The sequence below is a fragment of the Pleurodeles waltl genome, chromosome 10 (genome assembly GCF_031143425.1).
Source record: "Pleurodeles waltl isolate 20211129_DDA chromosome 10, aPleWal1.hap1.20221129, whole genome shotgun sequence".
NCBI classification, from domain to species: Eukaryota; Metazoa; Chordata; class Amphibia; order Caudata; family Salamandridae; genus Pleurodeles; species Pleurodeles waltl.
In genome coordinates, this window is record NC_090449.1 from 640,424,570 (window position 1) to 640,449,667 (window position 25,098).

Here is a 25,098-nt window from a genome sequence, read left to right on the forward strand (position 1 = left end):
TAGTAGAGTTAGTGCACTCAACTTCCTTGAAACTGAATCTCTCTTTCTGATATGGGCACGGGAGCGGTCAAAGACCACCGGGATGCTCCAGCACTTTTCTTGGATAATAATACAATTACTAACACTGCATTACAAAAACCCAAACTGAGTACCATAACAATAAGTACTGCTACACTAGGGCTGGCTTCACAGAGATTCACTGTTGCACATTACAATTAGAACTGTGGTTGCACTTATCATGCACAAGAAAGACAAACAAGGGCATTCATTATATCACGTATAACTTTCCTGCATGCATAGGGTTAAACTAAAAGGAACAAAAACAATCCAAGAAATACAAATGTCCACTCTGGGTTTAAACACTTAGGATGGCACAGTTTGGTTTGGTTTCACTGTGTGTGTGAAAAACCCTTCAAAAGGAAATTCCTCAAACCTGAAACACAGGCATGAATGACAATTTAAATCCAAGAGTTATGCTATTAGATAAAGAAAAGTCACGTAAATGGTCTTTTAAAATTGCACTGTCACTTTTTGTAGCACTTGAGCTCAAGCATATTTCCTGAAGCACATTTAGGCAAATAACTACAATAATAATGTAGAATGTTCAGAAATGCATTTGATTCTTCAAGATAAGCACTCTGCCAAAATACGAGGTCTAAAATACACCAGCTGTTCTAGGAAAGCGTGGCGCTCAAAGAACAAACTCCCTGGAGAATACTAGTCACTTAGCTGCAGTCTTTCCCAGAGTGCTGGATGAATGCCTGGTGTCAGCTGGTACAGGAACGAAGAAAAGAATTGCCTCAAAAGTCCTGAATACGAGGATGACAGCAGGGGCTGGACTGCCAAATCAGATGCTGAGATCAGGAAGCAAAACAAAGCCAAGCAGGGAGGCATGCTTCACTCTGCTATTTATAGCCAATCAGGAAAGCAGTTGAGTTTCCACATGTGGATGAGTCACCACGCCCAATTAGAAGCACATGTCTACACCACACCCAATTAGAAGCACATGGCTACACCTGCTCACATTAGCAAACAAGCATTGGTAAAACAAGCATTGATCAAACCAATTGTGTAACACAGCACATTATGGGGGTCATTCTGACTTTGGCGGGCGGCGGAGGCTGCCCGCCAAAGTACCGCCGTCAGAATACCGCTGCGCAGTCAGAAGACCGCCGCGGTAATTCTGAGTTTCCCGCTGGGCTGGCGGGCGACCGCCAGAAGGCCGCCCGCCAGCCCAGCGGGAAACCCCCTTCCATGAGGATGCCGGCTCCGAATGGAGCCGGCGGAGTGGAAGGGGTGCGACGGGTGCAGTTGCACCCATCGCGATTTTCAGTGTCTGCTTGGCAGACACTGAAAATCTTGGTGGGGCCCTGTTAGGGGGCCCCTGCAGTGCCCATGCCAGTGGCATGGGCACTGCAGGGGCCCCCAGGGGCCCTGCGACACCCGTTACCGCCAGCCAGGTTCTGGCGGTCAAAACCGCCAGAGCCAGGCTGGCGGTAAGGGGGTCGGAATCCCCATGGCGGCGCTGCCTGCAGCGCCGCCATGGAGGATTCCCCAGGGCAGCGGGAAACCGGCGGGACACCGCCGGTTTTCCGTTTCTGAGAATGCCCATGAATGCACCGCCAGCCTGTTGGCGGTGCATCCGCGGTCGTTGGCCTGGCGGTAGTCTACCGCCAGGGTCAGAATGACCCCCTATGTTTACTTAGAAACATGAAGGTTTAACCAAGAACAGAGATATGATTTAACCCTAATCCCTGTGGATGCTGACAGATAACGCAGGAGGCACCTTGGGGATTCCTGTCACTTGCAGTACAATATCTACACACAAGGGACAATAAAACACACTTGGTCATCAGAGTAATTGCTGGTGCCATTGGTTTCACCTATGTAACTTTTAATGAGGGTGAGACCGTCCTAACTGCATACAAATCACACTTGTACTCAGCAGCAGAGCATCGCTTTTCTCCCACTGAGAAAATTCTCACTGCTGTTCAGACGGCTGTCATTAAAGAAAGACCTCTAGCCCAGGGTAAACGCATTATAGTCGTTTCTCCCATTCCACATCTTGAGGCTATCACAAAAGCCAGCGTTCCTAACGCTAAAGCATTACATCCACGTTGGATACAATTGGCAACGTCTTTGACAGCCACTGATGTAGACTACATTTTTGACCCAAAATTACAAACTCAAGAATTTTTGCAATATAAACTAGAATACCCAGTTCCAGCAAACACACTGCCTATTGATCAATATCAAAGAGTCATGTACACCGATGGCTCAGCGCAACCTGCAATTGGCACAAAACATCAATACTCCGCTGCTTGCGCAGACGTATGTGGCTACATGGAGGACAATACATTTTGTCCCCAACATACATTCACGCAAACCCTAGGGGATTGCACAGCAGAACTAGCAGAGCTAAAAGCTCTAGTGATGGCACTGGAACATACGGATCCTGCACAGCTAACGCTGATTGTTTGTGATTCGTAGTATTGTGTCCAGTCCTTCAATGAATACCTGCATTACTGGCTTCAGAATGGGTTCAGAGATTTGGATCTGAAGGAAACGCTACTAAATGTTCATGTTGTACATACACTTGGACACCAGTGTGTTGCAATACACATGGCTGGGAATACACTGGCTGATAAAGCCGCAAAGTCAGCAGTTGCTATGGCCACTGTTGCTGCAGTAACCCACTTAAGTGCGAAACCGGACGAAGACATATGGGCTGCCGTGAAAGCTACGGCTGATGGTACGCCCTATCCAAAAGCATTTCCTGCTAAATATTCCTACCGGATGGGAGGCTGCCTAAACGCTAAGGTTAAGATACCAGGTGTAGGGGTTTGAGATATTCCCAACAGAGATGTAAGACCAGAGTTGATTAAAACAACGCATGAGGGGGTAGCATCTGCCCATGCTAGTGTGGCGGCTGCGATATCTTTGCTACAAGCCCATTATTGGTGGCCAGGCCTATACAAAGAGGCCAAGCAGTATGTCCTTTGTTGTGACATCTGCCAACAATTTAAAGTTTCCACTGCTAAACGCCCACTGCAGACACCCCTCCTAATCTCCAACAAACCTTTACAATGTGTGTACTTGGACCCTTGCGGTCCCCTAACACCGGACAGTGCATACAAATACATCTTAGTCGCTGTTGATTCCTGCTCCAGATTTCTATGGGTGTGGCCACAGCGCTCGGCTGACGCTCGGACTGTTATTAAAGATTTCCGAGTCTTTATCGGTACAGATGCAGTTGAGGCTTTCCCCTCGGACCAGGGCCCTGCTTTCGCCTCAAGGGCATTCAGGGACTCCATGGCTTTGTTGGGGGTCCAACTCCAGTACTCGTCTCCATTTCATCCCGAGGGAAATAGTGTTGTGGAGTGATTAAACTGTGATTTAAAGCAATCCTTAACAGCCAGAGTCCTAGGTTCGGGTCGTAGTTGGTTTAACCACCTGTATGGAGTCCAGAGAGCACTTAACAGTCTGCCTAGAAGGTCCCTGGGGGATCATACTTCATATGAGTGCCTGTTCAGAAATCAAATGTATGTCCCAGATCTTGATGGTCCTGGCGTAGAGGTGGCAGAAACACCCTGTGACATAAATGAAATTGTCACTGTCTTACAGGAATTGCAACAGTTCCGTGACAACAACGCTTCTGCCAGTGCTGCCTCCACAGGAATTAAGGATGCAACTGTAATGCCTACATGCTGGATTCCTAAAGTTGGTGATCTAGTACGTGAAAAAGTTGCTGAGAAAAAGGCATTTGGTCCTTCTTATCATGCACCAGTCCCAGTCTTGGGAATACACAGCTCCAGAACTGTCATTCCACCACCATTGGCAGGTGCCAAAGAAAATCGTTTTGTCTCCATTGACAGTGTCAAACTACACCATGTGGCCGATCCTGCACAGCCGACCAAAAGGAACAGCCAGTAGTCCCCGAATCCCTCTCACTACTGGTCAAGAAGTTCCTCTACAAGTTGTAAGTAGCAACTCAGATACCTCTTCGAGCTTGGGGAGGGTGGAAAATGATCTTGTATTAGTACAACTGACATCAAATAATATAGAGATAACTGATCGATTTGACACAACTTCAACACAGACGGATGGTGCCATTTATTCTGTGCCACCGCAGGAAACACCAACACCACCTATAAACACGGCTCCAGTTTTGGCACAAACTGCTTCTGGATATTTTGCCGACATCAACGATGACTTTTCGGACTCATTCGCCTCTTCGACAACTGAACTGTCAAAAACACGTAAGCTGATAAATTGGCTTATTTTATTCTTCCATGGATCTGACTGTGGCTTTCCTTGACTGTACTGGCTTTCCTGCTTTGGATTGGGTTTGTTATAACATTCGTTTTGTTAATACATGGTCATTTTCCTCCTCCAAAACCAACTGTTGAACTGGTGGATGAGGTCCTAAAAACAAATTTTTCTCTCACAAGGTCCGCAGAGACTTGTCTTTTATGAACATTTCCGCCATACCAATTCCTGATGGGATTGTTTGGGATAAAGTAACATTCGATATACACGGCACTACAGAGGTCATTCAAATACCATATGTGCTTCAACTTTCTATTAACGAGTCATGTTATTTTAAATTGCCACCTACAGCAAATGTACGCACACTGTTGACAAATACGAAATGTATTTATTCCGATTCCTTTGTTTCCCGGTTGGCTATAGAGGGCTATGAATATTGGCTGAAGTCGATTGTCTTAAAAAGTGTGTGGGGAACTAGAAATTGGCAAATATGTGGGAAGGAAGCTTTATTTAGAGCATGCCTGATACCTGTTCAAATGATCTTTTTAAATGAAACTGTAGAACAAATGAGTTGTTTAGGCTTAGCAAAGATGAAGGAATTGAATACGCCCAGTGTACCTGCCCCTGCAAAATTTTATAAATGGCAAAAATATATTAATGCAACTGAAGACCAGCTCGATGAATGGGTCCAGAATGCCACGTTTAATGTTTCACTGTCATGTCCTGGCGGGTGGTTATTGTGGCCAGTAGATACCAATGGGTGTCATAAACGTTTTATAAACTCCTCGGGGGGTTTTAGAACTAGTAGGCCGGTCCCTCGCTATATATCGTCCGATCATGCAGGTATAGTAACAACGTACAGTGTAGGGAAACTATGCCACCAGTGGTTGAAGAGTTCCTCACTAGATGGGGTTAGAGAACACCTCGGTCTCCTGTCTAATAACTCTGACTTACAGGACTTCCTGTTAGGCCCCAGAAAACAACGCAGAAAACGCTTCCTATATGAAGTATATAATGAAATTTGGAAGCTTTCACAACAAGAAGCTGCTGCCCGGTTAAGGCAAATAGACCAGGACAATTTACAGAAGGCATTAGATGTTGTAGATAATGGGAATAATACCCTGTACGACCGGATATATACCTTAAATAACATTGTCTCTTCTGCAATAGACATTATACAAACAGATATGTCTTCCTTACATCATGGACAGAGTCAGCTAAGGTCCATTATGCAGTTGGGTTGGACACTTCAAACACTGAAGGCAGGTCGCGTTCCCTGGCAACACGTCAGCGCAAGGGAAATATTTTCTACTTTGAATTTAACGCGTCAACAACAACTAATGGCTAAGAAAGAAGCAACTTATGTCATGCTAAACATCGAAAAGTTGCCTTTTATTGTGGCTGAGTGGTTAATACATGAGTTATTAAACTGCCTATTTCCACATTACAATTCACGTCCTGTTTAAAACACATTCCAGTAGGCAGATATGAAAGGCTGGAAGATAGTTACATCCATGATGTGTGGGAGCTACCCTTCTCGTACAAATGTCTCAGTGGCATGAAAGAAGTCTTTCTTAGTGGTAGTGAATGCAAGACTTCTGTCAGCCATTCAATGGTTTGTGAACAGCTGTCCTTGCATGTGGCGTGCAACGCATCTACAGCAAACTTGGCTTGTTATCTGAAGGGAGTTCCAGTCCCCTTGATTAGACCTAGGTTCCAGGTGCTTTCAAACGGCAGCTATGTCCTCCTCAATGGTGAAGACTGTTGTGGGATGCGAGCCAGAATAGTTTATGTTGTTTCGGTCTCTAGGATTGTTACATGCTGCAGGAATATACGTTTTCCTCCCACTAGAATAAAAGAGGTAGCTGACATTTGGCTTCATTGCTACTTCTAATGTGAATTTTGACAAGTTGAGCAGACTCAAGTCTTCATTGTTTCAAAAACATGTGGGTCTCACATCTGCACGCAGGACCTACGCACTTCAGGTGGCAAGGCCGTCAGCAGAGATACAGTTCCTTTTAAGTACCAACTTTCCGAGACACCTTGGTGAACTTGTGGGATGAATAGTTAATGCGTCCGGTACCACTGGAATCGCAAATTTCTTTACGGCTGTTGGTTCTGGTTTCGGTCACACCTTCTCCTCCATATTCGGTTTAATACCATCAGCCATCCACTCAATACTCTCCAGCATTTTCAGGTGATTTCCAATAATTTTGGTTATGATAGTTGGTGTTTTGCTGTTGCTATTTTTTATACGCAATGGCTGTCCCGCCGCAACAAGGGGGAATGAAAGCGCTCCCATCAGCACAGCTGTGTCGTGAATGCATGATGCATGCATTCACGACACGACGATGCATGGAGCAACACTCCTGGAGCAATTGGAGTGTGGCTGGTCCCTGTCATTCAGACCGGTCTTGCATTGTGTGCAGCCCTTGTTTCGGTGCCTCTGGTGCTCTTTCGAACATGCATTGGAAGTTTGTCTTTCTACGCAGCACTTGCTTTCATTGGATGCTGATCTGTTGATGTTCTCGCTGAGGGCTCATTACCAGTCATGCGCATTGAGGGTGCGTTTGCTACGGGAAGCTGCTTATGAGTTGCCATTCCTGGAAGATGTGACTCTTAAGTCATTATTGGGCACACCACGGAATGCTGCCTTGGCTGAGGCTCAGGCTATGGAACACAACTGTTCCTTGGTCCTTCTCAGCGATGCCTTTCCAACTTTAACACCTGCTGAAGTGGAAGATTTCCTGTCATCCATTGTCCCGGAATCGATTGGAAATACTAAAAATAATTCTGACTCTTGAAATTCGGTCCTTTTTATGCCGCATATCAACATTTTAAATTGTCCTTTTATATATGCTCATGTGTCCCTTTAACTTGTCATTATTGATATTTTTTACATATATATCTTAGGTTGAGTTTGAGTAACTTTTATGTATATTTAGACTTTGAACCACCTTTGACCAACAAGGGGAGGGTGTTGTGTAGCCATTTTAGTTATGGTTCCATGCACGTTATTTTAACATACTAGGCCTGCCGCTGTGCACTTTAACCTAGATATATTTTATTTGGCATCGCTTTATTATTGTTACAATAGCCACTTTTACAGTCTTGTTTTATTTCTCTCTAACAATTTTTGCCTAGGCCAGCACTCTATTCTCAAACAAGACATTCTTGCTCACTCTGAGCTTCTTCCAAGGCTGCAGTAAGATAGGTTGCCGGTGAACGTGGTATAAAGTTTTGTCTCTGACATTCATAGAAAACACACATTCTTACGTAGGGACATTTTCTCAGAACATCAGCTGGTTTATTATAAAAACACTTCCCTGTCCCTTACACGTTAGAGGGAGATTCCCGCCAGAGAACCACAACTGTATGCTGATTGCTGAAAGCTTTGCTACAGCTGCTTATGCAGACTTCAGGCCTTTGCTCAGGTACGGGGGATGATGTCTTCCCAGGGGAACCAGAAGGGCAAAATTAGAGCTTGACACGCTGTGCTCTATTATAGCCTAGGTAGGAATTGGTCTATTGACTCCAGTGACAATATGATAGCGTTATTTCTATGCTTTACTCTCCTTGTCACAATTTTAATCTTGTCATGCTGTATCGTCCTGGTTATTGCAGCCCATGGTTTGCTATCTAAGATGCAGTCGCTTCATTAAAACATTATTGAAACATATACTGCCTCTGTTTGTTATTGTGTATATGAGACCAATGTAATCGAGAGAAATAGATGAGACCTGAGTGACCACGGTTTCCCTGAGAAATCAATTATGTAATGTGCTCGGGTGCCCAATCATCCCACCCTTGGGTGGAGATGAGACACTGCTAGTTAGCCGGAGCAAAACCCGGATTGCAGTGACAGATGTCACCTGTAGAGGGTCAGACTCAGTCTCCCACACCGCAGGCAATTCTGCAGCTCGAAATCCAGTAGTCTCATTAGAATAATGAGAGCCTACACGTCCTCTTGAATCATTCTAGAATAGGCCTACACAGAGCTCTTAATGCCTTGCATAACTAAACATGGGAAACAAAATGGTGGCAAACGGCTCAAAGACCAAAATCCTAGTCTTTGGTAACCCTATCAAAAACCCAAACTTCAGCTGGAGCCTGGGACCCCTAAAAATCGAGATAGCCGACGTTTACAACTACTTGGGTGTCTGGATAACATCAAAAGGAGGGCCGAAAAAGCTACGGAGGCATGCCTCTACCAAGGCAGATTCAATAATAATCACTGAGTGCACAATGAATAACTCTCTGGAAAGCACGTCTACTGGTCTAATAAGACGTGTATTGGCTGCAACCCTATTACCAACTATTAAATACAGCTAGGAAGCCTACCCGGGTCAGCTAGTTTGCATCTTGGACAAATACCAAGTCAAGGTATATGAAAGGGTCTTCAGATTTCCATAGTATCTTTGGAGCTGCCTGATAAGGCTGGAATTCGGGCTTGGGAGCGAACATGGGGTCCTAACACCATGAAAAGCGTCCTCCAGCCCATCTTCTCTCCAGAAGGGAATCCCTGGTCGCAATACTTACATCGCTCAATTGACACCTTTCAAATTGATCAGACTGTATTAAATAAACTATATCTCATGTGTGTCACGCTTAAAACCACACTGAAAAAACACAAAAGTTTATCGAAGGTAAATGACATGGATAAGCTTAAAAATTCAAGAATACTGCAAGTGATGGGGCTGTCATACATTAGCGCACAATTTGGATTGGCTCAGGCCACAACCGTGTCTCTCCAGTGCACCTCACAAAGGCTGCTTTAAACAAATCATATTTGCAAGTCTAATGGGCTTACAAACTAAGTAAGTCAATCTGAGATGGCTGTCCCTCACACTCTAGACTCTGCAACTATAAGTACTATTCTTTCAATCACCTGCTATGCTGTTATCCGTCACTTTTGCTACCACTTTTTCTTGCCCTTGGCACTTGAACGTGGAATGAGGCTAATGATCAATGCATAGAAGTGGCAAAGTACAGCAGTATTATTACTCCTAGAGACCGCGGCATTGGAACTGACTATCCTTCGACAAATAATTGTGCCTGATCTGCTTGGCTAAGACACTCCTTAGTAAAGAAACAAGTATCTTCAAGCACCTTATAGCCTTGCTGGCAAAAGACTCTAAGCTGCAATACATGGTTCTCTGGTGCCCTGTGCAGGGATTATAGCAGCCAATCATCTTAACCTGGTAGCGAGAGACGAAACCTGAAAGATGATTGTAAGCATCTTTGACAAAGCACTTTAAGGTAGTGTTTGCACTTACTCAACACTGCCTTATTTTTATTTTCCCCAGGTCAATCATATTTCAAATTCTGCACTTTAATAATTGTTTAAAGAGACTCTTGCCAATGGTACATTTTATCCTCTTATAAGTTTTGGGTTTTATTGATTGTATGTACCAGTGTTTTACTGCTTGGATTAATGCAACATCATATATTGTAAAGATTTTTATTAATCATACAATAAAGGACATCAATGACACTGCACTCTATGCGGCTGCAATTTATGCCACTGCACGCTAAGCCTCTGCACTCTACTCTGCACCACTCTACTGCATTCTACGCCAATGGACTCTATGCCACTACACTCTACGTCACACTCCACTCTATGTCACTCTAATCTATTCTGCGTCACTGCAATCCATGCCACTGCACTCTACACCACTCTGTTCTACTCAATGCTGCTGCACTCTAGGCCGCTCTATTCTACACCTCTACACTCTACCCTGCACCACTCCACTCTGCAACACTTTACTGTACACTACTACACCCTATGTCACTCTACTCCAATCTGTACCACTCCACTCTCCCTCCTTGCACTCTACACCACTGCAATGTACTCTGCACCACTCTACTCTATGTCTCAGCATTCTACTTTAATGGACTCTACAGCACTCTACTTGAAACCAATGCACTCAGTGCCAATCTACTCTGCACCACTGTATTTATGCCACTTCACTCTAGTCCACTCTATCCCACTCTACGTCATTCCACTCGCTTCACTCCATGATACTCCACTCCATGCCACTCTACAACACTACTCCACTCTACAACACTCAAAGCAGCTCCCTCTATGCAACTTCATGCCATTTTACTCCACTCCATTCTACAACACTCTGTTGCACTCTACTCCACTCCATTGCTCCATTTTATGCCACTCCACTTCCACTCCACTCTATGCCACTTCACTCTGACACTCTTTGTGCCACTCCACTCTACTCTACACCACTCAACTCTACAACTCTACTCCACTCTATGCCATTCTACTCTCCTACACTACTCCACTCTATGCCACTCTACTCTTTGACAATTTACTCTGCTCTACGTCTGTTAAACTTTTCATCCTTGGCGTGGTTTCCCCTGACTTTGTGCCTCTGTTTCCCAGGTTGTTGATGTCTGCTGGACTCTGTTTTTGCTGTTTGTGTTACTCTGGGCACTTTACCACTGCTATCCAGTGCTAAAGTGCAAGTGCTCCTGTACAAAATGTGTATGTAATTGGCTGTCCATGATTGGCATATTTGATTTACTGGTAAGTCCCTAGTACAGTGCACTAGAGGTGACCAGGGCCTATAAATCAAATGCTACTAGTGGGCCTGCAGCACTGGTTGTGTCACCCACATTAGTAGCTCTGTAAACATGGCTCAGACCTGCCACTGCAGTGTCTGTGTGTAGTTTTAAACTGCCAATTCGACTTGGCAAGTGTACCCACTTGCCAGGCCTAAACCTTCCCTTTTCTTACATGTAAGACACCCCTAAGGTAGGCCTAGGTAGCCCCATGGGCAGGGTGCAGTGTGTGGTTAAGGCAGGACATCTACTAATGTGTTTTATATGTCCTGACAGTGAAATACTGCCAAATTCGGTTTTCACTGTTGCAAGGCCTATCTCTCTCATAGGTTAACATGGGGCTACCTTTAAAAATGATTAAAGCATAGATTCCCTTTGGGAGCACAAAGGTATGTGGAGTTTTGGGTCTCTGAGCTCACAATTTTAAAATACATCTTTTAGTAAAGTCGGTTTTAAGATTGTGTGTTTGAAAATGCCACTTTCAGAAAGTGGGCATTTTCTTGCTTAAACCATTTCTGTGACTCTGCCTGTTTGTGGATTCCCTGTCTGGGTCAGTTTGACAGTTGGACTGTTTGCACCTCTCTCTAGACAGTGACACAAAGGGAGCTGGGGTGTAGTCTGTATTTCCTGAGCCATCTGTGCTAGGAAGGGGGGGGGAGTGGTCACTTACACCTGAAAGGGCTGTGCCCGCCCTCACACAATGCATTCTTCTTCAAAGGACAAAATGGGTATCAGAAGGGCACCCAAAACCACAGACTTTAGATCTCTTCTGGATATGAAGAGGAACGTCTGCCTGGAGAAGAGCTGAGGAGAAGTGCTGCCCTGTGGAGCTATCCTGCAGTTGCTGCTTCTGCCTGTGCAAGAGGACAAAGACTGGACTTTGTGTGCCTTCCTGCTTATGAAGAAATCCCCTAGGGCTTGTCCTGAGCTTGCCTTCTGTTGTTGAAGTCTCAGGGCCATCAAAGACTTCTCCTGCCAGCACCTGGGCTCTCTTCTGAGACTCCTGCCCTGCCAAGTGGTGCCCTATCCAGTTCCTGGGGCCTTGCAAAGTGAAGCTGGCAGACCAAGACTGAAAATCCACACACAGACCGCCGTACGGGGAAAAATTAGACACAGCCTCCGAGACGCGGCTGAAAAACGATGCGCCGCCAGATTCGCAGCAGAAATTGAAGCTCCACCGGCATCACAGCAGAAATCAATGCTCCACCGGAATCGCGGCTGGAAAATCGATGCATGGAGCTGGAAGAACGACGCTCACACCCGCTGACGGAGGCTGTTAACGCCGCAACCCACATTGCGTGGTTTTGCTGAGATCTTGCGGCAGGAGTTTCGACGCAAACCTTGCTGGGCATGGAAAAACAACGCAACAACTGCCCGGACCCGAGTGCTGGCCGGATCGATGCATCGCTCCCCTGCGGGGAGTAAAAACAACGCACACCGGTCCGACTGGAGGAGGAGAAATGACGCACGAGCTTGCTTGCAGGTAAGAAATCGACGCACCGCTTATCTCTTTCGACGCACACTCACCTGTGTGTGTTATTTTGACTCGACCCATGTACATTTCCACGCTAACAGGGTTAGCGTTGTGTTTAAAAAAATATGAAGAGTCTTTTTTGCATTTTAATTAATAACTTGACTTGTGTATGGTGGATTTTTGTCATTTTGGTCTTGTTTTGTTTAGATAAATATTGTCTATTTTTTAAAAACTGTGTTGTTTCATTTTGTGGTGTTTTCATTAATTTACTGTGTGTGTTGGTACAAATACTTTACACCTAGCAAACTGAAGTTAAGCCTGCCTGTTCGTGCCAAGCTACCAAGGGGGTGAGCAGGTGTTAGCTGAGGGTGATTCTCCTTTACCCTGACTAGAGTGAGGGTCCTTGCTTGGACAGGGGGTAACCTGACTGCCAACCAAAGACCCCATTTCTAAGAACGTCACTCTACTGTACAACATTCATCTCCACTCTACACAACACCCTCTAAGCCACTCCGCTCTGCTTTAAACCATTCCACAACATAGAAATTATTTTAATAGCATTTTTTTAATTTTAAAATAAATGTACCTTTAAAAAATAATTATGTTTAAATTGGTTCTCTATGTTACTTCAGGTGGTCTAGGAGGTGTCCCGATTGTTTAGTAAATGTTTTGCCCTTCCCTTGTACAAGCTTCGGACAAGCTTCGACAACGTCTCCACCAAAATTGGTTGATCAATTTGTGCTCAGATGTTATGGCTGATTGTCCCCAGAAGTGGTTTGTTTACCTGCCAGCAGTAGGTGGGATATCAATTCATCTAGTGAACCAAACAGCGGGTAATTGTCTGGCATTGGGCGACCCAACAAAGTCACATCAGCACCCCTGGCTAGATCAGATCCTGTGATGTGTTCTTTTGTGGAAAGTATTAAGGTCCAGAAGGGTTTTATCTTGGGGCATGGCTAGTGTTGGAAATGGCCCTTTTTGCAGGGTCATCCCCAGTCTTTTTGCCTCCTGCCTCCTATTTTTTTCTGAGCTGTTGCTGTTGGCTTTTGAACTCCGAGCACTTTACAACTGCTAACCAGTGCTAAAGTGCATATGCTCTCTGTGTAAAATTATATGTAATTGGTTTATCCATGATTGGGATATTTGATTTACTAGTAAGTGCCTAGTAAAGTTCACTAGAGGTGCCAGGGCCTGTAAATCAAATGCTACTAGTGGGCCTGCAGCACTGGTTGTGCCACCCACATAAGTAGCTATGTAATCATGTCTCAGACCTGCCACTGCAGTGTCTGTGTGTGCAGTTTTAACTGTGAATTCGACTTGGCAAGTGTACCCACTTGTCAGGCCCAAACCTTCCCTTTTCTTACTTGCAAGGCACCCCTATGGTAGGCCCTAGGTAGCCCCAGGGACAGGGTGCAGTGTCTGGTTAAGGTAGGACATATAGTAATGTGTTTTATATGTCCTGACAGTGAAATATTGCTAAATTCGTTTTTCACTGTTGCAAGGCCTGTCCCTCTCATAGGTTAACATGGGGGCTACCTTTAAATCTGATTAAAGTGTAGATTCCCTTTGGGAGCGGATGGACATGTGGAGTTTGGGGTCTCTGAGCTCACAATTTAAAAATACATCTTTTAGTTAAGTTGATTTTAGAATTGTGTGTTTGAAAATGCCACTTTTAGAAAGTGAGCATTTTCTTGCTTATACCATTTCTGTGACTCTGCCTGTTTGTGGCTTCCCTGTCTGGGTCAGTTTGACAGTTGGGCTGGTTGCACCTCACATTAGACAGTGACACAAAAGGAGCTGGGGTGTAGTCTGCATTCTCTGATGAGCCATCTGTGCTAGGAGGGAGGGGTGGAGTGGTCACTTACACCTGAAAGGGCTGTGCCTGTCCTCACACAATGCCATCTCCGACCCCCTGGTGAGCGTCTGGGGCCTGGGAAGGGCAGGATTTCACATTCAAAAGAGACTTTACTTTGAAGTAGGCCTACTTCAAAGGAGAAATTGGGTATAAGAAGGGCACCCAAAACCACAGACTTTAGAACACTTCTGGACACAAGAGGAACCTCTGCCTGGAGAAGAGCTGAATAGCTGAGGAAGAAGAGCTGCCCTGCCTGTGACTATGCTTTGTGGAGCTATCCTGCAGTTGCTGCTTCTGCCAGAGTAAGAGGGCAAATACTGGACTTTGTGTGCCTTCCATCTTGTGAAGAAATCTCCAAGGGATTGATTTAGAGCTTGCCTCCTGTTGTTTGAAGTCTCAGGGACAGCAAAGACTTCTCTCTGCCAGCACCTGGAGTCTCTGGAGAGACTCCTGCCTTGACAAATGGTGCCCTATCCAGTCCCTGGGCCCTTGAAAGGAAAGCTGGTGGAAATCTAAGAAATCGACTTCGGATGACGTTGGACCGCCGCTGCTGCTGAATCCGGTGACGCCGCCTGCACCCGACGCCATGACCTTCGCTGGAACGTGTCGATCTTCACAGGCTCGACGCCGCTGCAGCCCCACTGAAGTCCATGACTCCGTGGAAGTCGCTGTACCACATCGTGACTGACGACGCTCAAAGTGCGCGGATTCAACGTTTCGCACAGGCGCCGCGATCCCCGACTTTGTGCATCGACTTGTTTTCACTCTTCACCATAGGTACTGTACTTGGGGGTCTATGCAACTCCGTGTCCAGCGCCACAGGTGTCGGCTTGTTGGGAACGACTTCGTCACTACGCCGTGTTAACACCTCATCGAAGCATTTTGTGTTTCAAAGCGCTATTTTTGAGTTTAATCTTTAAAAATTCATAACTTGACTTGTGTATGTCGGATTTTTGTCGTTTTGGTCTTGTTTTGTGTAGATAAATATTCCCTATATTTCTAAACTGGTGTTGTGTCATTTTGTAGTGTTTTCATTACTTTACTGTGTGTGTTGGTACAAATACTTTACACCTAGCACTCTGAAGTTAAACCTACTGCTCTGCCAAGCTACCAAGGGGGTAGGCAGGGGTTAGCTGAGGGCGATTCTCTTTTACCCTGACTAGAGTGAGGGTCCTTGCTTAAACAGGGGGTAACCTGACTGTCAACCAAAGACCCCATTTCTAACAACTAGAGAAAGTGTGTAATTAATTCCTCCTTCCCACAGCCCCTCAAGCAAAGAGGGCAGTGACCTCCCTTCATCTTGGCGAGGCTGGGTGGGGTATAGTATTTTAAAGATGGTTTCCCTCCCTGTAGAGTGAGACACATAGTTGGTTGCTCGGATCAACACTTCTACCCATTGATCATAGTCTAGTGTAATACCTACCAGGCACACGGGTAGAGGATTTTGTGTAGTGTGTAGCATGTTCTATGTGATTTAAATCAAATGTTTATCATACATGCAATATAGGAGGTACTTTTCAAAGGGTGTGAGAGCTCTCATCCCTCCCTTCAGTCCATGGAAGAAATCCGATTGATTTACAGCTGTCCATTGCTGAGTGAGCACTTGGCAAAATGCATGTGATTCTACATTTGACCTTGGGTTTTCTATCCCTTACCACCTTTGTCATGTGCACAACTCACCCAAAAAATATCAAGCAAGCAAGCAACTACAAAGAGGTACATTTCTCTAACCAACCCAGTGCTTAATTTGAGCCTGTGGCTGCAGGTGGAGCCCACACACACTCAATTTTGGGGCATGGCATTTCTTTTTCCTCATCAGACTTTGACCCAGAGCAAAAGAGAGAAAACCACAAAGGGGGGAAGAAGGAAGAAGAGAAAGACAGAAAAGCTATAACAAAGGGAGAAAGCAGGGATGAAAAGGGACTCAAAAGAGTCAGAGTGAGTTACCACGACGGGTCTCAATCAGTAACATTGGAGTGCCCAAAACATGTCGCAAAACTATGGCCCTCATTACAACCCTGGCGGTTGGTGATAAAGTGGCGGTAAATACCGCCAACAGGCTGGCGGTAAATACCGCCAAATGATGACCATGGCGGGAACAGCTCAGACAGACAGCCACTTTAACACACTGACCCCAGGGCGGAAACAACAGCCAGCACGGTGGTAACTGCCTACAGCCAGGTGGAAGGCAATGTTCCGCCCACTGTATTAAGACACACCAATCCACCACCTTTTCTGGGGCTGTACCAACGACATCAAAAGCCTGGCAGAAACACTGCACAGAAGGGAAACAACTCACCTGTGGAGACTCAGGGAACAACTACGCCTCCATGGAGCCAGAGCTGCATGTCTTCCCAATGCTCTTCTACGTGCTGCTCTATTACGAACACCAATGACGGCAAAGACGTCGACGGTGAGTACAGCCGCCTAGCACACATGGGAGGGAGGGAGGAAAAAGAGAGTGACACACACACGCAACACCCCCACCCCAACACCATACACACAAGCAGATGCAGCAACATAACATATTTACCCCGTACACCTCAGGAATAATGCATGGACAACTACAATAGAGTAAAAAGAGTGTAATAAGATAAAATAGTAGCAATACATGTATCCAAATCAAAATGTATATACATATTTACAAATGTAGGGACACTGCCCAGTCCTCAATGTTCGTGGACCACAGGGCCACATTACAAAGTCCAAGGCACCACTTTACTCCTGCAACAACACGGAGACCACACCTCAGGGGCATCAGGTCGAAAATAGGCAGGCACCTCAGGGGAAGGGGGAACATGTGGGGCACCACAGCTGGAAGATCGTATAACACCACTGGCCCTGGAGGGGGCACCATGCCCTGTGCTTGGTCCTGGGGAGTGCAAGGCCACAGTCTCTCAAGTGGTGACTTGCCCGCATGCTCTGGAGGGGTCAACATGGCCATAACTCTGTCCTGGGGAGTGCAAGGCCACAGCCTCTCAAGTGGGTGACTTGCCCACATGCTCTGGAGGGGCCAAAATGCCCATTACTCTGTTCTGGGGAGTGCAAGGCCACAGTCTCTCTAGTGGGTGTCTTGCCCACTGGCTCTGGAGGGGGAAACATGTCCTGTTCCTGGTCCTCGGGAGTGCAAGGCCACAGGCTCTCAAGTGGGTGACTTGCCCACTTGATCTGGAGGGGCCAACATGCCCTGTGCTCTTCATTCTGGTGAGGATGGGGTGAGTGGATGGCTTCTCCACTGGTTCTAGAGGGGGCATCGTGCCCTGTGAGCGTCATCCTGAGGAGGATGGGGTGAGTGGATGGCATCTCCACTAGTTCTAGAGGGGGCATCGTGCCCAGGGAGCTTCATCCTGGGGAGGATGGAGTGAGTGGATGGCATCTCCACTGGTTCTGGAGGGAGCATTGTGCCCTGTGATGTAGATCTTGTGGAGTGCATGGTCACAGTCTCCCAGGTGGGTGTCATACCCACTGGATTTGCAGGGGGCAGGCCGCACAACAGCCCATGGATGCAGGTCTACAGAATGTCCGCCGGCGAGGATGGCTGTTCAGTGGTGGCAGTGGTGGTGCTGCTGCTGCTGCTGTTGTGGTGGTGGTGCTGCTGCTGGTAGTGGTGGCGGGAGGCACCAGCCCATCCCCTGCAGCCTCGGACGACTGCCCACTGCTGGTGGTGGTGCTGCTGGTAGTGGTGGGGGGAGGCTCCTGCCCATCCCCTAGAGCCTCGGGCGGCTGCCCACTGGTGCTGGTGGTGGGGGGAAGATCCAGCCCATCCCCCTGCAGCCTGGGACGGCTGCCCACTGGTGCTGGTGGTGGTGCTGGTGGTGCTGGTGGCAGTGGTGCTGGTGGAGCTGGTGGTGGTGGTGGGAGGAGGCTCCAGCCCATCCCCTGCAGCCTCGGACGGCTGCCCACTGGTGCTGGTGGTGCTGGTGGCGGTGCTGCTGGTGGTGGTGGAGGGGGAGGCTCCAGTCCATCCCCTGCAGCCTCAGACAGCTGCCCACTGGTGCTGATGGTGCTGCTGATGCTGCTGCTGGTGGTGGTGGGGGGAAGCTCCAGCCCATCCCCTGCAGCCTCGGATGGCTGCACCACCATGGTTGGTGGTGGGGTCTCCTACTGAGTCCATGCATTCATGCCCCATGCATCGTGCTCACAGTGTACTCACCTGTTGGTCTAGGGGCCCATACAGCAGTCAGTACAGGGGTAGGACCTCATCCACCAGTCGCTCCAACTCCGTCGAGGTGAAGGCAGGGGCCCTTTCCCCAGTCACATGCACCATGATAGGTTCCAGGCAAAGATCACAGCAGCACATGCAGTGTAGATCCTCTCCTGTTGAAGGTTAGGTAGCAAGTGAGTGAACAGATAGAAAATGGCTGTCACGTCCACGGCGGTGCGTACCGTCACCGCCGGCATACATCACCATTGGCCACTGTAACCCCTAGGGCCCAATGATAACCAATGCGGAGTTGCATGGCGGTTCTCGACCTCTTCCCGCAACGGCGCACAGCATCAGCAGAATGACCTAATTTCCACCTGTCCCTCCATACTGGACAGGTGGACGCCATTTCCGGGGGTGGGGGAAGGGGGGCAGGCCATGGTTCCTAACTGCATCACAGTTCACAATTTCACATTCTGGACATATGCCACCTAAATATTGTAACAATCACAATATGCATTGAACTGTGGTGGTTACAATGTACAGATAATGACCAGCTGCTCACTCTTTTACCCCATAGAATGCAACCGCTGCGGACGAATAGGAGATGGAGACATCCCCCGTGTACAGACCCCTGGTGGACTTGGCAACAATGGAGGACAGGCACATTATCCTCACCTATAGACTAGACAGGTCCACAATCACAGAGCTGCATGCCCAATTGGAGCCTGACTTGACATCTGCTATCCGTCACCCCACTTGGATCCCCCCTCTTGTGCAAGTCCTATCTGTGCTCCATTTCTTGGCAACTGGTTATTTCCAAGTGACAGTGGGCTTGGCAGCAGGAATGTCACAGCCAGTGTTCTCAATAGTGTGGACCAGAGTGTTGGCTGCCCCGATGAAACACATGTGCAGCTACATCGTTTTCCCCCAGGTGGAGGATTTTGCCACAGTGAAGGCTATGCTATGGGACATATCCCCAACATCAATGGTCCAATTAATGGGACACATATTGCATTTGTCCCCCCCCCCGGCAAAATGAAAAGGTCTTCAGAAATCGAAAAAGTTATCAATCGATTAATGTGCAGATGGTTTGTTTGGTGGACCAGTACATCTCCCATGTCAATGCTAAGTATCCAGGCTTGGTGCATGATGCTTTTATCCTGTGGAATAGCAGCATCCCAAATCTGATGGCCCAACTCCAGAGGCACAGGTTGTGGCTAATAGGTGAGCCCTGGTTCCCACCCAGTGGATGTTGGTGTATGGGCATGGTGTGGGCCATGTAGGATAGAGTGTGGCCCTCGATATTTGCAGGTGACTCTGGTTACCCCAACCTCTCATGCCTGCTGACCCCTGTAAGGAATCCCAGGACAAGGGCAGAGGAATGTTACAATGAGGCACATGGGCGAACGAGAAGGATAATAGAAGGGACCTTCGGCCTCCTGAAGGCCAGGTTTCGTTGCCTCCATCTAACAGGTGGATCCCTGTGCTACTCACCCAAGAAGGTCTGCCAGATCATCGTGGCATGCTTTATGTTGCACAACCTTGCCTTGTGACACCATGTGCCTTTTCTGCAGGAGGGGAAGGCTGGAGATGGCCGGGTAGCAGCAGTGGACCCTTTGGACAGTGAAGATGTGGAGGCAGAGGATGAGGACAACAGAAGTGCAGTCATTCATCAATACTTCCAATGATACACAGGTAAGACAGTGTTATTTCTCATTTCATTGACAGTTTGGTATGTGACATCGTCACTGGCAGGCTGTGAATTCCTACTTCTATGCCCACTCACTGTACCCATTGGCATCTCTTTTTGAAGATGTTGGTGCCCCACTATTGCTCCTGGTGTGTTCAGTGCAGCCAACTACAGGTCTTTCCTATGTAAACATTACTGTACAGTTGAATTGCAATGTTTGAACGGTGTTAGACGGATACATTTTGAAATCATTTGACATACTCCATACTTGTATTTCTTCAAAGTGTGTTTACTGCAGAGCTCTGACAAAAAGGGGGAGTGCAATAGGCTGAGATGATGATGTAGGAAAGTCCAGGTTAGAGTCCAGCCTATTTGTAGCACAGGTGCAATATCCAGGGGGCAAAGGAAGGGGAGCAATGGCAGTTCAAGGTGGCCAGGGTAACATAGTGGGACACAAGGGTGACAATCAGGAGAGTCCTATTTCCTAGCGGGGGTCTTGGCAATAGTCTTTGGTTTCTGCCTGGATCGCAGGGAACGTTTGCGGGGTGGTTCTCTTTCTGCAGAGGGAGGGATGCTGGTGGCCTGTTGGTCCTGTGGCAGGGCCTCCTGTCCAGTAGCAGCAGCGGAGGTGGAGGGTTGTTCAGTAGTCTGGCTAGTGTCAGGGCCCGCTGTTGTGCCACTGCCTCCCTCATCATGTTGGTCACGTCTGCCAGCACCCCTGCAATGGAGACCAAGTTGGTGTTAATGGACGTCAAGTCTTCCTGATCCCCAGGTATTGTACCTCCTGCAGCCGCATATTCTCCTGCATCTTGTCCAGGATCTGGCCCAGCGTATCCTGGGAATGTTGGTATGCTCCCAGGATCGCGGTGCCTCCTAGAGAGTCGGATCCCTGGGCCTGTCCTCCCCCTGGTGCACAGCAGTCCTCCCAGCTTCCCTGTTGTCCTGTGCCTCTGTCCCCTAAACCATGTGCCCACTGCCACTGACCCCAGGGCCCTGATCGTCCTGTGTTTGTGGTGTGCCCTGGGGTCCCTGTAGTGGTAGACACACTGCTGATTGACTTGTCCTCGTGACAGAGGTATGGCCTGCTGGGTGGGTGCAATGGTGGTGTTTCCTGAGGGGGGAGGCTCTGTGGTGGTATGAGACTGTGCCTGGGTAACTGACTGTCCGGAGGTCCCTGATGGGCCAGATTGGTCATCCAGATCCAGGCGACCAGAGCTGCTGTCATCACTGTGGGCCTCTTCTGTGGGGGGACTGGATGTTGCTGGCACCTCTTCTCCAGTGACATTGGCTGGGATACCTTTGGGGATGTAAATGCAGTGTTAGTGTTTCTGTGTGTGACATATTGTGCATGGGTGGGTTGCCCTCTACGGTTGTTATTGCCCTGGCAGCTTTGCCTTGTGTGAGTTGTTATTTGGTGGGCTAGGTGATTGTCTCTAGTGTGCATGCTGTAGTGATAGGTGTCCATGCAGGTCTGTGAGTGGTGTCCATGCATTGGTAGGGCATTCAGGGCTTGGCATTGGGATGAGTGGGTTGTGATGGTGGGGTATGTGAGAGGTGGTGGGGTGATGGAAGTGAAGGTGGGGGTATATGATGGCATGCAGGTAGGGGGGTGATAGTAATAGAGAGTTGACTTACCAGAGTCCAGTCCTCCTGCTACTCCTGCCAGGCCCTGGCCATGGCAGGATGCATGATTGCCAAGACTTGCTCCTCCCATGTTGTTAGTTGTGGGGGATGCAGTGGGGGTCCACCGCCAGTCCTCAGTACAACGAGTTGGTGTCTTGCTGCAATGGAACATACCTTCCCCCGTAGGTCTTTCCACCTCTTCCTGATATCATCCCCTGTTGTTAGGTGCTGTCCCATGGCGTTGACCCTGTCCACGATTCTCTGCCATAGCTCCATCTTCCTAGCAATGGATATCTGCTGCACCTTTCATCCAAATAGCTGTGGCTCTACCCAGATGATTTCCTCCACCATGACCCTTAGCTCCTCCTCAGAGAATCGGGGGTGTCGTTGTGGTGCTATGGCTATAGTGTGAGTGGTGTGGTTGAGGATGTGTAGGGTGATGTGTTGGGGTGTGTGATGTAAGGTGCGTGGGTGGTGTATAGGTGATGGTGGTATGTGGCTTTGGTTGTGTGAGTGCTCTTGCTGGCTCTCTCTGCTGGCAATTATTTGTAGTCATAAGGGGTTGTGGGTAGTGTGGGTGTGTGTTTTATAGTGGTGTGGGTGTGTTGTGTGTATGAATGTAAGGTGTGTGTTATTTAAAGTGTCCAATGTGGTGCTGTTTTGTTTGAGTGGGTGTATTTTGAGTGCGGCGGTATGTACTGCCATTGAATGTCTGCCGTGGTGATTTGTGGATCATAATGTTGTGGGCGTAGTTCTTTTGGCGTAACGGTCTGGGTTTTGTTTATCACTGACCTTTGGGCTGGCGGATTTGTGTGTGTGGCTGAATAGAGACGGATTGGGGGTTTGTGTCATAATATGGTTAGCGGATATCCGCCGTGGCAGCGCTATGTTGGTGGCAGTCAGCATGGCGGTAAGTGGGATTTACCGCCAATGTCATAATGAGGGCCTATGTTTCCATGCCTCATAAGTAGAAAGACACACAATTAAAAAGAGATTTCATAATATGCAATATTAGGTCATCATTGTCAGCAGTGACTGAACCAGTGAGGCAAAAAAATGTAAGACTGCTCTTGTGTGCACCAAACCAGCCAACCCCAATGGGGTTAAAGAAACAAAGAAATTAAAAGCGCACAAGAAGTTAAATGAAAATGATAATAATGTAGAAAGTAGTCACATCTTCCAACTCAATTGTTACAGGCCCACCAATTCTTCCCTGTCTTGACCCTAGTCAAATGACAATTATCCGGTGGTCAAATGGATCTCTCTGGATATCTGACAATCATACACACACAAATAAGGTAAGTTCTGCAGCAGGCAACGCTGACTGCACAGAGATGTATATCCAAATATTTTACAGATAACAGTGGCTCCCATCAAGGGCAGTGGTAGTAGCTAAATACATTACATGAGGATAAGAATTTGGAGCTATTACTTCAATTAAGTGTGGTTGGGAAAACTATAAACTTTAAGAAATAATTAAAATCAATTTTCATATTTGAAGGTTTGAGGTACAATGACCTAATACGCCAAAGAATAACATAGTAGCTGCCAACAGGAATAATGTATTCATTAAATCCCACATGACATAATGCATTAGAAGAGATGCACTCCAGTTTCACCTGGCAGTGACGTTTTAAAGCAGTTCAGCATGGTATTTACATTTTGTCTGCATGGTAGAATGCAATATGTTGAGTTAGTGCCCTGAGGATGTGGAGCTGTGGTAGAATTGTGCCCTAGACTTCAATGCAAAGAGATGTGTTAGTGGTTTTATGATTCAGTGAAATCATTAATGCTTGATACCCAGGGAAATCTGTGCAGCAAGTACAACTTCTAAAAAATAGTGATAGAGACCAATAACATAGATCTTAAACTGCCTGCCCAAGTAAAGTGTGGGAGACATTTAAGAGACATTATTCTTGAACTTTTGTGCAGCACAGAAGGTGATACCTCTGGAGAGGCTGACAAATTTGACTATTTCTAGGGTGCAGAAAAGAATAAAGGATGCAAAAGTGCTTCAGCAGGAGGGATGCGCACTACAGTTGCCCATACTCACCCATGTGTCCTTTGGAGGTCCCCGGAGGATTTGAGTGGTCAGTCAACTCGATCCACTTGATCTTGATTTGGAACAACCCATGCTGTTACTATCAGTTTTCCTCATTTTATGTTCAGGAGGAGCGCCTTCACTCGTCCTAAATTTTAGCAATAGATGGAGGCAGTATCCAATGCTACTACCTTTTTATGTAGGGATTTCTATCAGCTATCTTAGTTGTCTAATTCGTTTCGTTGTGTTCAGCCATGAATGGAGGCGGACAAGATGGTTAGGTTCACAATGTCCATAGGGCGCAGATCTGCATTGCTCCCAAAAAGGGAATTTGTTCTGCAACAGTCATTTTCCTAGGACATCGGATTTTACCACCCTGCCTAAACAATTTTTACTATTTGAGCATCCGAACAATACACACAAATACAGAAAGAAGTATACATGAAACAAGTACATAAATTATGAAATATTTTATTTAACTCACAAACACAAACTAATTGAGGCCAGCAATCATGCATATTAGATTTTCTACTCTAACTATGCTGCTCCCAAGAATCAAGCTAAGGAAACAAACTTAAGCTTTAAACCTCAATTTCAAATTCCTTCATCTTCCTACTTTATGTGCATATAAATGTGTAAACACAGCATATTTATACCACTAAATCCCAAATATTTGTATTGGGCAGACTGAAAGTGGTCTTTTTAAATATGGTTTTATTGAAAAGGGCAGTCAGGCTGTTTTAAGTTACATCAATTGGGCACCTTGACATAGGCTTTTGTTATAAAAAAAAAATCTCCAAGAAAACCTTTATCTAAGTGTAAGGGAAAGCTGCCTGATGTGGACTTCATACAATACATAGCACACGTTTCTGAGATACATCTTTTTAGAGGGTTTAACTGGTGAACCAGACATTGTAAATTTCCCCCTCTTGAGCTTTTTTTGGTCGAATGCACCTGTAGCAGTTCTGAGAAGCAGGACCTTTTTGCGAGTTTTTGCTCTTGTACGCTTTGATCTGAGTTTCTTGTATTGCCGCTTCCCTTAACATTGTCTTCGGTCACATTCCCTGTAATTTCATTTGATATATTCTGTGTGTACGGAACAAGATTGGTTGTAGGCTTTTGTGTTTGGCAAGAATACAGTAACCTGTCTTCGTGTCAGTTCCTACTGCTTCATTTCTAATTGATTAAAGCCCTTTTGAGCCACATGAAAGTATAACTTTCAAGAAAGAGTTTTACAAGGATATGATTTGGTTAGGACAGGTGGAAGACAGGTCAGATCAAGGCACCCTAGGATATTCAGCTATAATTCCAGTTCAACAGAAATATCCCTTTTCTGTTCTTTTGATCTTTCATGTAGAAGACGCTGATCCACTGCTTTTGTTCTCAATTCACAACGGAAATTAACAATGAGAGGCTTTGAATG